Genomic DNA, 12,509 nt, shown 5'->3' on the forward strand with positions numbered 1-12,509 from the left:
GTAAAACTTTTCATATTTCTTGTCATTCAAATTAAATCAACTTTTAATGTATTCAGTATTATTGCAGGATGGAAAATAAACCTACAATGTCAGTTGCATTTTTATACATTAATAACAGATTATCTGAAAAGGAAATTAGGAAAGCAATCACATTTACAATAGGATCAACAAGAATAAAATACTTAGGAATAAACTCAACTAAAGAAGTGAAAAACTTATACATTAAAACTTCGGAAGAGTTATGAAATAAATTTTAAAAGACATTTGGGCTCATGGATGAGAAGAACATTGTTGGCTACTGGCCTAGGCCTCGAATTCCATCCAGGCTACAAGCCTATTGATTAGTGCCATCCATAAAGGGTGGGATTTCCATTATCTACACCCTTCCTGACTGCAGGGGGCTTTGATGGTACATCTAGATATAAGCCATAACACCAAGGTTATCCAACAGATAGAAGCAGACACAGATCATCCAGGACCCAGACAGATGAAGCTGACATTGAAGAAAACTACATATAGTGCTGTACCCCTTAAATACGTGTGGGAGGAAGGAAGAGAGAAGGCCCATACATCCTGAATACCCCCACTGCTTCCCCAGGCCCAGGCCTCACATAACCCACATGGGAGAGAAGGAGAGAAGCCAGTACTCCTAAATTCTCCACAGCACAGGGCAGCAGAATTTACAACCAAGAGATAAGACTGAGGACAAGATCAACACCCCAGAGGGGATTTTCACTGAAGGACTGAAGTGTTACCCTACCAGGGAGACCAATTGAGAGACAGCCTTGAAAGACAGGATTGGAGAGGGTAAAAATTAAACAAAAAACCACCTAGGATTCCTTGAGCACTTCAGGCCTGGGCCAGGAAGGTCATGGAACATCTTTTTTTCTAAGGTAGAAGGCCACGTTTGGTGGATGTAACCTTCAGAGGGGGTGGACCTGAATGAGATAGCATTTAGTCCAGTGCTCTGCTTGAGCTCTTGCACTGCTGCCTACAACCAGTAGAAATTAGTGCTCTGATTCACTTTAGGTCAATATCTGAATGACATAAATATATTCATTAAAATCACAGAACTCTTGGCTCTGATTAAGGATAGTGCACGAGTGGTTCTTAGAGTTTGTCAATATCCAGTTGATATTTGATGCCTTTTTGTTGCTGACTTTCCTGTTATAGGCAAGATGGCATAGACTTTCTATCAATTGGCTTGTTCTATATACCAATATCTGCATTACTTGGGAATCATAAACAACACTGTGGCTCACATCCCTCAAAACAGGCACTGGGGCAAAGAAGCCACAAACCCCAACACACACACACACACACACACACACACACACACACACACATACACACATACACAAACAACAAGAAAAGACACAGCAACAAAATGCCTCCAGAATATTTCAACTACTCCAAAAAAAAAAAATCAGGGACATTAGGGAGAAAGAAATCATAAGCCACACAACAAAAAATGTCTGAAAGGATATCAATGGAGACAAAAGAGTTCAATAAAGTTCTAGGTGAATTTAAAGAAGATATAACTAATCAGATATTGATCCTAATGAAATAAATAATCAGTGAGTGTAGAGAAAACACTAATAAAAATAGAGTAGAGGTAAAGAGAGAGATAAAAATATGAATGCCCACTGTAAAAAGAATCCAAGTCCATAAAAAAGTTTCCAAACAGAAATCCAAGAGATTAAAAAATATTACTGAAAGTATGGGCAGCAGACGAGACCAATGCCAATTTTTATTTCTAGAAGACAGGGCTATGGTCAAAGATCAATTAATGAGAGATACCTTAAAACCAAGAAGAGAATATGAAAAATGAATCCAACAGCTGCTAGATGACTCAAAGAAGACTAATATAGGAATAATTGCAATTAAAGAAAAATCAGAAAACAGCACAAAGGGGATAAAATGTCTGTTTAGAAAAGGAATAGCAGAAAACTATCCAGACTCGGAAAAGGAATTTAATATACAGGTAAGTGAGACATATAGAACTACAAATAGAAATGATCAGAAAAAAAAACACTCCATGCCACACAATAATTAAAATTCCTGAAATCCAACACAAAGACAAAATTGTAAAAGCTCCTAGAAAAAAGCAAAAAATCACCTATAGAGAAAAAAATCAGCAGAATTATGTCAGACTTCTAACAAAACCCTTAAAAGCCAGAGCAGCTTGGAATGAAGTGTTTCAAGCTCTTAAAGAAAACAACTTCCAACCCATACTGACATATCCTGCAAAATTATCTTTCAAAATTTATAGATAAATAAGATATTACCACGATAAAGACAGCTAAAGAAATTCATGATCACCAAACCATCACACAAAAACTGTCTGAAGAATATCCTAGAAAGAAACAATGAAGGGAGCAATGCAAAGTGTAAAATAAAATTAACATATCAGGTAGGATTAGCAATTATGTACATGGAAAAGAACACAAAACAAAACAGCAACAAGAAAATACTACAATGACAGGAATAAGTGAAAAATGATCAGTTATACCTATCAATATACATAGACTCATTCACCAATCAAAATATAGAGGCTAGTACAATTTATCAAGAAACAAAATATAATGGATCATTTGGGTGCTGTAAAGAATACAGCTTTAGGTATGGTATGCTGCATACAATATACACATTAAAAAAAAAAACAAATTTACATACCAAAAATCAAAGCATGGAAAACAATATTCCTTGCAATGGGAACCCCAAAACAAGTAGCTATGATATTTTCAAACAAAATGAACTTCAAGTTGAAGTTACAAAAAGAAGTAGAGGACATTACATATTGGCAAAGAGAATTGTTCAACGGCAAGACAAAACAACGTAAAACATATATCCACTGAAACAACATAACCCCACTTCATAAAACTAGACAGTGAAACAAGAGAAGGAAGGAAAGAAGGAAGGGAGGGAGGGAGGGAGAAGACAGCAGGTGGGGAGTTTGAGAAGGGAACAAGGTGAATTTATCCTCATTGCAGGGTAGAAGAAGGGAAGGAAGGAAGAGAACAGCAGCAGATGGAGGGAGAAGGGATGAAGGTGGGCTCCACCTACTACGGATTGAAATTTCCTGGCAGAAGAAGCGACAGAAGAAGGAAGACAGCAGGTGATGTGGGAGAAGGGAAGAAGTGAGATCATCATCAATTCATGGTAGAGAAAGGGAAAAAAGAAAGAGACGCTCAGGAGTAGGTAGGAGAAGGGTGGAATGTGGGGTGCTCCTCCTGATTGAAACTTCAGCATGGGAAAAGGGAAGAAAGGAACAGGAAATCAGGAAGGTTTGGGAGAAGGGAGGAAGGTGGGACTTTCCTCACAGGGAATGTAATTTCAGGCAGGAAGTTCCTGTAGATATTAATTTCTAAAAACACTATCATATTTCACAAGTGATATTAATGTTTATTCAGTCCAATGTGTTTCATCTCTTGTGACACCTTTCCCCACCATGTGGTTAATGGATTCTACAGAAGCTTCCTAAAATTTTTCCATGTTCTGTGCATTGGGGGGAGGGAAGGAGGAGGATGAGGGAACCTCTACAGAGTCCTCTATCTATCCAGGAGAGCAGGGAGGAGGAACTTTGAATAACACACACACTAGGTAATGGTGAGGGATGAAAGGAAGGGAACTTAGCAGTGACAGGGGTTAACTGGGTGCAGTGTGGAAGATTCATCCTCCCCTCATCAGGGGAATATTATATTAATAAGTGAAAAACATTTACAATGGTGTTTTAAAGACAATTTCTCCTCAGGATAAATGTGAAGAAATTGTTAATTGGTATAACAAGAGAAAGTGGGGAGATTTTTGAAGAGAAAAAATAGCAAATATGAAAACTAAGAGGTCAGCCTAAACATGCGCTCTCAAAAATAATTAGGTTTGGAGTAATAGAGGGCAGGAACATGGAAAAGTGGAAAATAGGAACTTTTAGTAAAGGTAAATAAAGAAATTGAGACCCTTACCACCCAGTATTAGGAAATTGAATTCAACTTGAGAACAAACTGAGAGCCACCATGGGAGTTTGCAAATGGCAGTGGCATAATGAAAACCATGCCCCAGAATGAAAACATCATGATAGCATAGCAAGGTGGTCAATCCCATGGATCTTTAAAAGTATCATCTCAGGGAGCTAGTTGTATTTCTTTATATCTCCCTAACATGCATTTTAAACTGCAATAAAGTAATTGTAACCCACAATAAGAAAACTGAATATGGGATCATTAAATTATGTAATATTTGATAGTTCAAGTTTTCAATGTCTGTTCAGCTACAGTAGTCTGCAATTGTTAGTTTATACTGAAAGACTTATGATAATGAAAATTTAAAGTTTCCATCATTTCATTTGCCATTTAATGTGCAAACAAGTAGCACAAAGGATCCCTGTGAGTGAACACGGTGTCATAAAACCTGAGTTGCTGCTCACATGATTATGCCTGCAGTTAGGAGATCACATAAGCCAGCATGTAGTGAGGAATTCATCATTTGAGAAGGACTAAGAAGCATGAGCTCACTGCTTTCTAATTTTATATAAGTTCTATTGTGTATCAGCACTCAAGGATCCCCATCAACACAAAGGAACATTTTGATATGACCACAGTAACATAATTCTTTGTTTAACTTCATATTCTGTAGTTGGGATAGCAGTACTCCTGAAAACAAACCACATCTGCAACCAATAAATGGGGGATGTGTTCTGCTGAACTACCCGTTATATAATTTGCTTCTTACTTATCAATGGAATCAGGTCAGAAGTGGCATGTCACTATAGGTATGGCCTGGAAAGGTCTATCTCCCTTGTCTTTCATTATTTCTTGGATGCCATGAGCAGCCTTTGTCTACCCAGGGCCTTCCACCATGCTGTTTTTCCTTGGGGCTGGATGATAATGGACTAAGACCTCTATAAACTGAGCCAAAATAAATTTCTCCTCTTTAGGTTATGAGATATTCTGTCCTAGAAAGAAGGAAAATGACGGAGACATCAACATAGGAGACAATTTGCTTCTTACTTGATGCTTCAGATTGTAAGACATAGTATGATATCATGTGGTGAGAATTCAATGTATGAACCTTAACAAGGTATATTAAAATCACATAGGCTTCTTTCTCCAAAAACGTGATTGCTTGGTCCTACAAAAGACCAGTAAATCAGTTTCTGATTGGCAAAGCCTGTGAATCTGCATTTGTCTAGGCTCCCCAAATACTAATGTTTAAAAACCACTTCTGTGGAAACTTTTGAAACTGGTGTTTCCTACATTAAGAATAGAACTTCGTTTAGGAATTACTGTCTTAAATCTTCTTTGGATCAAAATAGTAAGGAGTTCTTCATTACTAGATCCAAAATAAAACTGTCCTGATTTCTTAATTGGTAGTGATAGCAATGGGGGAGTAGGAGTTAATATGCTGCCAGCCTGATGTCAGGCTGGGTATCAGCATTTGAATATTGATTTTTAAGAGTACCAGGTATCAAATCCTCACTGAACACAAATTACTCCTGGTCCTCATTACCACTCTTTGTTCCTGCCACGTATCTGGGCTCATCCTCTCACACTGTCACCTTTTATTAGTCAATAACCCCTTTGTTTGATACTAAATCTCAGCAATTTCTATGGCCTCTGCTAGCACATTATGAACTATTAAGTCTTCCTCTAAGGCCTGGGATAAGGAAATGATAACATACTTCTAGGTATTATTGATTATGGCCTGATTAACATTAAATGAGACAGAGAAAATTAAAAACCACAATCTCAAAGAAGATATATACATGTGTGTGTATAATACCTACATATATATAGGATATATAGGTTATATATACATATATATTATATACATATATGATAGGTATATTAAGGAGGGCAGATTCAGCAGCTTAGTTAGAAAATCCAAACTTGGGTTAGGGTATGGAACCAAGATGCAAAATTTGGTAGTACTCCAAGAATGAACCCTTTATTACAGGATCCAAAGTAAAACTTCTGATTTCTTAATTGGTGGTGATAGCAACAGAGGAGACATCATTCAATATTGGGAAATTAGGTTTGACAGATTTGGGAATCATGAAATCTTAGAAGTAGATAAAAAGAGCTCCAAGTACTGATAGTTCAAGCACAAAATTTCATCTAATTGAAGTGAATTTAAGAGGAAAAAAACACTTTTATATTTTAGGGAAATTGCCAAGTCAGGAACTTACAAAGAAACTCACTTTGACATATGATGTGGGGATATACCTTAGAATTTAGTAGAAGAAAGAATGATTTAACGGGCTGGAGTTCCCAGATCCCCGTTTCTGTTTAGACTGGATCTGCAGCACATCTTTTGCAAATTGGAAGAGGACCAAAAGATGAGGGGGGTGAAAAGAATCAAGATGTGCTATGTTCATGACCAACTCTGCGTAAGGAATGTAATCATTATGTGCTACAAACATGTACTAATAAAATGATTTTTAAAACACAGAAATATCCTTAGAACCTTTTTTTTATTATGCTGTTGTCACATACACATCTGCAGCTCCAAGGACTATATAATCAGAAACTCTTGTATTTTAGCTCTTATATCTGTACATTTGAAAAATGAGAAGGTGATTTACGTGAATTATGTATACTAGGTTGAGAACTACAGTCCTAAGGAATCAGAAGCAGTGTGAACTTGAAAGGGGTGGGGCCGTGACCACTGGTGATGAAAGTGCCAAGTAGAGGTAGCTACTGGGCCAATCAAAATCTTCTCCAGAAAAGTGCCAGTAAGAAGATCAACCCTTAAGAAACATAAAAACATTTTCTCTTTTCTATTCCATCTGCCTCCTAGAATTATAAAATATGAATCAAAATAGTTCTACATTAAATTACAAAGTTATGGAAGACTGAGAACAACAGGTATCCCAGGAAGAAGTCTTTTCAGCATTTTTACCTTTTTGTTACTTCACCAACTATAGGTTACTTTGACACATAGACTATTTTATTTATAACCTATGGGCCATTAAACATTTAGGGAAGGTATTCAAAAGAATTTCTAACTAATAAAAAATCTCTGACACATATAAAGAAAGTGATTTTGGCACTTTTCTATCGTTCAAAAATTGATAACCAATTTGCTTCTCAACTCCCAGGTATATGATTTTAGATGAGAGGATTTTGGTAGCAGTGATTCTTTCATATCTCACCAGAAAACTGATTACAAACAACCACGGGAAGGCAACCATCATCTCTCTAAAAATCAGAGTAAACATGAGGTTTAATTTGTTCATGTGCAGTAAACATTTTAGTTTTGAATGAAAAGTCTAAAGTGAAGATTTTATTTCTCTCTGGTCATTTTGATCACCCTTTTGTAAGATATTACTGAGATAAGGAAACATCAAAGCCTAGTACCAAGTAATCAGAGTTGAAGGAATAGAACTTGGTTTGGGAATTATTGTCTTAAATCTTCTTTGGGTCAAGATAGTAAATCTTATCCCCCTTATAGAGATGTTACTTGAGATAAGAATGAAACCTACAGAGACTTCAGGAGCCAAACGTGAAAAGCAAAGATTCCATAATTATGTGCTTGGGATTTAGATATGGTTGTCAAATGAAGGTACAAGAGCAAAGCTGAATATATTTCTTCTAACTTTCATAAGTTAGGCCACTTTGTGTTTATGTTTGTGAGAAACCCAAGATCATTATCACCATGGAAAAAGACAACTAGCTCTAAAACAGCTTTGATCAGGAGAAGTGTGTACTATGGCTGGGACTAGAGAGAACATTATATCCTGGAGATGAGGGTAGTTTAGAATGGGAGTTCAAAACTACAGTGTGGGCCCTGTGACAGCCTGTACAAGGATTAGGAGAGCTCTAAAGTGAATTGTTTTGTTTTTTTTAAGGAGAGTAGTGATTCTGTGAGAGATTATTTCAGAACAGTTATAAATATCTACAGCTACAGTTCTTTTCTGGTGCCAAGGAATCCATATTGTTTGGTAATAAGTATAAAGTCAGTTCTTTTGTAACAGTATCTCATTCACTTATCTCTTTAAATTATTCAGACATTATTTTTCTTCACTAAGGCTTTGCCAAACTGAAAAGACAGCCTCCATAAACAGAAAATTATATTTCTCTAAAAAGCATTAACCTCAAGTTGTAGTATTCTGGCTTTGTAAACATGAAAAATACACACAAGAAATAAACAGGCTTGTTTAAACAAGAGAACCAGCAATTATTTCAAATTCAGAGTGACACCTTTTTCACATTTGCTCTTCAGACTAGATGACACTGCATGGAGATAAGCATAGATAAACAAAAAAAATTAAACTACACAAACTTTGTTTCTAGTGTACTGTGGACGGGGAAATGATCAGTATTGGGCTGGACTCTGAGTCAACTTGTGTCAATTTGGGTCAATAGTGAACTTTTCTGTAGGAATTTGGAAGCCAGGAAGAACAATGATTTAAGTTGCTAAACAAAGTCAAGAGCTATAAGTTGTTTCCAGTAAATCATTTGCATTTTTTTCATTAAGAAAACCAAGGGAAGCCTATTATGGGGGAGGGGAGAAAACCAGTAGAAAAGCATGAAGTGACAAGATTCATTGATGGAATCAAGAATCTTGATAGCCTTTGTTTGCTGTTCATTTCTGGACTGTAACATAATCTTATTTATATGTGCAAAGGATTGATTTGGGTGTCATGTTATAGATGGATTTTACTGGAAGAAAGAGTAATACAACCAGAAGACTTCCCATATTCTAGGTTAGAGATGATAGTATATTGGAGTGAAGAAAATATGGAGAAAATAAAACTAATTTTGAATTTATTTTGGAGGTAAAAATCAATAAAACTATCTAATTTGAGGTGACAAGTAACATCAGCAATTTCTATATGTTGTCAGTTGAGCAACTGGATAGATAGTGTAACTTTGGCTCACCGATAAGGAGAAGACTGTGCAGATAGTAGGTTGATCTCGGGATGTGAACCATTAACCAATAAATTGTTAAAGTTAAGAATTATTGAAAATCAAAAAGAAAATCTGATAATTAGTAAGCATCAAATAGGTAGTTTCATATATAAATGTTTTACACAGTGATAAGTCAAATTGTAGACATAAATTTAGGACAGGCAGTACCTGAAGTCTTGGGACTGAATCACAAATCTAAGAAAAGAGCATAAATAAGAAGGAAAAGGGGAGTTGAGACCAAGCCGAAGAACGATCAACTCAATACTAAAGGCTAGGCAGAAGAACCAAAGAAGTTGCCCCTCAGGAGGTAAGAAATTGTTTCTCAGAAATGGAAGCGATATAATGTTTGGGTGAAATATTGCTAAGTGAGGGCCAGCAGTGTGCAAATTGTTGTTGACCTGAGAGCAGCAGTTTCAGTGATGCAGAAGAGGCAGAAAAGACTTAACAGAATGGAGTTGGGAAAGAATGGGAGGTGAGGAGGTTGAGACAGGGACTATATAAACTGTTTTGGGAAAACTTTCGATAAAGTAAAAGATAGGCTTGCAGTTGAAGGACATGAGGCATTGGTACTGTGAGGATGTTTTCAATACAAGAGACAAAAGAGCATATTTGTGTGTCAATAAAAATTCTTTGAGTTGATGTGGGGGGTGTAACATTTTGCCAGGCAAGTACAATTTGAGGAGCAAATAAATTAGTGATGGATGGGGACTTGTTGTAATAAAGCAGTTGGAAATTAAGCTGAATAAAATGGGACATGAGGATATGAGGGGTAGAATGGTGCATACAGAAACATTAAAGCCATGTCAACAGAAGGTTTAGGTGTAATTAAGAAATGATAGAATGAGAGCAGAAAGTGGGCTGGAAGGGTTGGCTGGGGTAGTCATAGATGTATTTGTAAGAGTACCACTAGGCTGAGTGCTGAGCAGGGGAAACAGAAGGTATCCCAAAACTTAAATCCAGACAGAACTAACCAAGTTTGCAATGTCAAGCCTTCCTAGCAGAAGTGATGTTTAAACTGAGTTCTCTAAGATGTGAAAGAGATAGGTAGGTGGAAAAAAATTGGAAAGTATTATATTTAGAAAGAAGACTTTGGCCTGTTAACTGTAGGGAGCATTGAAGCAGCTAATTAATTAACCTAGCTGTTGACGTAACAAATATTGCAGTGCTTTCCCAGGAGTTATTTTAGGGTATGAAAATATAACAATGTTTAATGGAATACTTGCTTATGTGGAGTTTGGAATCTGGTGAGAAATGCTAAAAAGCCGAGAGGCAGGTGCACCCAGGAGCCCGCGGTTCGCGCTCCCCACCCGCGCACTCCCTGCCTGGGCCAGCGCCTCCTGCTGAGCCCTCTCATTCCCTGCTCTGGGATCCGCCTTCCCTCCCGCAGCCAGTGGATCAGATCCCGAGAAGACTCCAGCAGCCTTCCTTCGAGAGCATGTGCCCCGCGGCAGTCCTCTCTGCTTCATAAAAGCCTCCTTTCTGCAGAGTCCCTTGTTAAAGGGACGTTTTAACATTGTTTTTGCAGCAGAAGGAGCAGTACATTTGCAGATAAGGGTATTGTGAATGGGCTAGTGAATATTAGCCTTTCCACTATTGAGAAGCGCTATGAGATAAAGCTGGCCTGACTGGCCTGATATCATCAAGCTACGATATCTCATTCTGTTTGCTGTCTTTGTTTGTATCATTCTTTGGTGAAGGAGGACACAAACCAAGATGGCTTGCATTTGCATCCTTTATGATAGGACTGGGAGTACTTGTATTTTCTTTGCCACGATTTTTCAGTGGAGAATATCAACTGGGGTCCATTTTTGAAGACACTTGCTTAGCAAGAAATAGTAGCACCAGCTGTACCTCTTCAAGACTTTTGCTTTCTAACTACCTGTATGTCTTCACCCTGGGGCAACTGTTGCTGGGGGTCAGAGGCACCCCTCTCTTCACCCTGGGCACAGCCTTCATGGATGAGTCAGTGCCTACACACAAAGCTTCTCTCTATAGAGGAATTGGCTATTCTATGTCACTCTTTGGCCCTGCGATTGGCTATGTATCGGGAGTACAACTGTTAAACATATACACTGATGTTGCTGTAGGACAGAGTGCTGATGTCACTAGAGATGACCTGAGGTGGCTGGGGGCATGGTGGTTTGGATTTCTTGTAACCTGGCTCTTTGCTTGGTCTTTGATAATACTGATCTCTTGCTTTCCAAAACATTTACTAAGTACAGCAAAAGTTCAAGCTGGAAAAATTTCCCAGATTCACCAGAGTAAAAGCAGTTCCTTGCCACACATAGATGATTTGGGGCAAAGTATTAAAGATTTTCCAGTGGCTCTAAAGAATTTGAAGAGGAATACTGTCTTTATGTGTTTAGTTCTATCAACTTCTTCAGAAGCCTTAATTACTACTGGATTTGCTACATTTTTACCTAAATTTATAGAAAATCAACGTGGACTGACATCCAGTTTTGCAGCTACCATTGGAGGAGCTGTTTTAATTCCTGGAGCTGCTCTTGGTCAGGTTCTAGGTGGTGTCAGTTTCAAAATTCAAAATGACGTGTAAATATCCCATGAAGTTTGCTTTGGTCACTTCCCAAGTTGCACTTGTGCTGACTTTTATACTCAGTTGTGCCAAATGTGAAAATGAGCCATTTATAGGTGTCTCTGAGTCATATAATGGGACAGGAGAACTGGGAAACCTAACAGCCTCTTGTAATGCCAACTGTAGCTTTTTGCAATCTTATTATTACCCACTATATGGAGGAGATGGAGTCCAATATTTTTCTCCCTGCCTTCCAGGTTGTTTAAACTATGTTTCAAACAGTAAAACAAAGATGTATTACAACTGTTCCTGTATTGAAAGGAAGGCAGAGATAACATATGCAGAAAGTGTGGGTTTTGAAGCTAGACCTGGAAAATGTGAAACTCACTGTGCAAATGTGCCCATATTCCTTGGCATTTTTTCTATTACGGTGATTTTTACCTTTATGGCTGGTACTCCTATAACTGTACCCATATTGAGGTGTGTTGATCAGAGGCAACAGTCTCTAGCATTGGGACTACAGTTCATGTTGCTTCGATTACTGGGTACAATACCTGGATCGATTATATTTGGTGCCACAATCAACAGCACATGTACACTGTGGGATATTAATGAATGTGGAATTAAAGGTGCTTGCTGAGTCTATGATAACATCAAGGAGGCTCATATGCTCATAGCCATAAGTGTTACTTGTAAAATTATCAACAGACTTGCAGTCTTTTTGTACAAACCACCATCACCAGGCAGTGAGGTGTCCTTTCAAAATCAGAATACAGATGTGACTACTGTTTCAATAGAAGAAGACCTCAACAAAGCAGTAAATAATGGGTGAAAGAGAAAAAGGAAATTATCTTACAGCTAGAAAACCAACCTTCATTTCTGAGCACATAGTGCCATTACAGCATTATCTACCCAATATGGACAATATTTGAAAACCTGATGTTTTATAATTGAGTGTGTTTGCTGCATGTACATGGAGTTTTGTTTTTGTTTTAATGTAAGAAACAGACCTGTACCTTCAAAGCCCGTCAAAGCCTCAAATCACACATGCTCATTCTAGGTAACTG

The 12,509-nt window shown here is 37.6% G+C and overlaps 1 pseudogene; it reads left to right on the top strand.

Annotated features, from left to right (window-relative positions):
• Window positions 1-3,045: 3,045 nt before the first annotated feature.
• On the top strand, window positions 3,046-12,274 carry LOC101707601 (solute carrier organic anion transporter family member 4C1 pseudogene; annotated as a pseudogene).
• The last annotated feature ends 235 nt before the right edge of the window (window positions 12,275-12,509 follow it).

Source organism: Heterocephalus glaber, unplaced genomic scaffold, assembly GCF_053883595.1.
Source record: "Heterocephalus glaber isolate CG9 unplaced genomic scaffold, H.glaber_assembly_v1.0 deba00001594, whole genome shotgun sequence".
Taxonomy (NCBI): Eukaryota; Metazoa; Chordata; class Mammalia; order Rodentia; family Bathyergidae; genus Heterocephalus; species Heterocephalus glaber.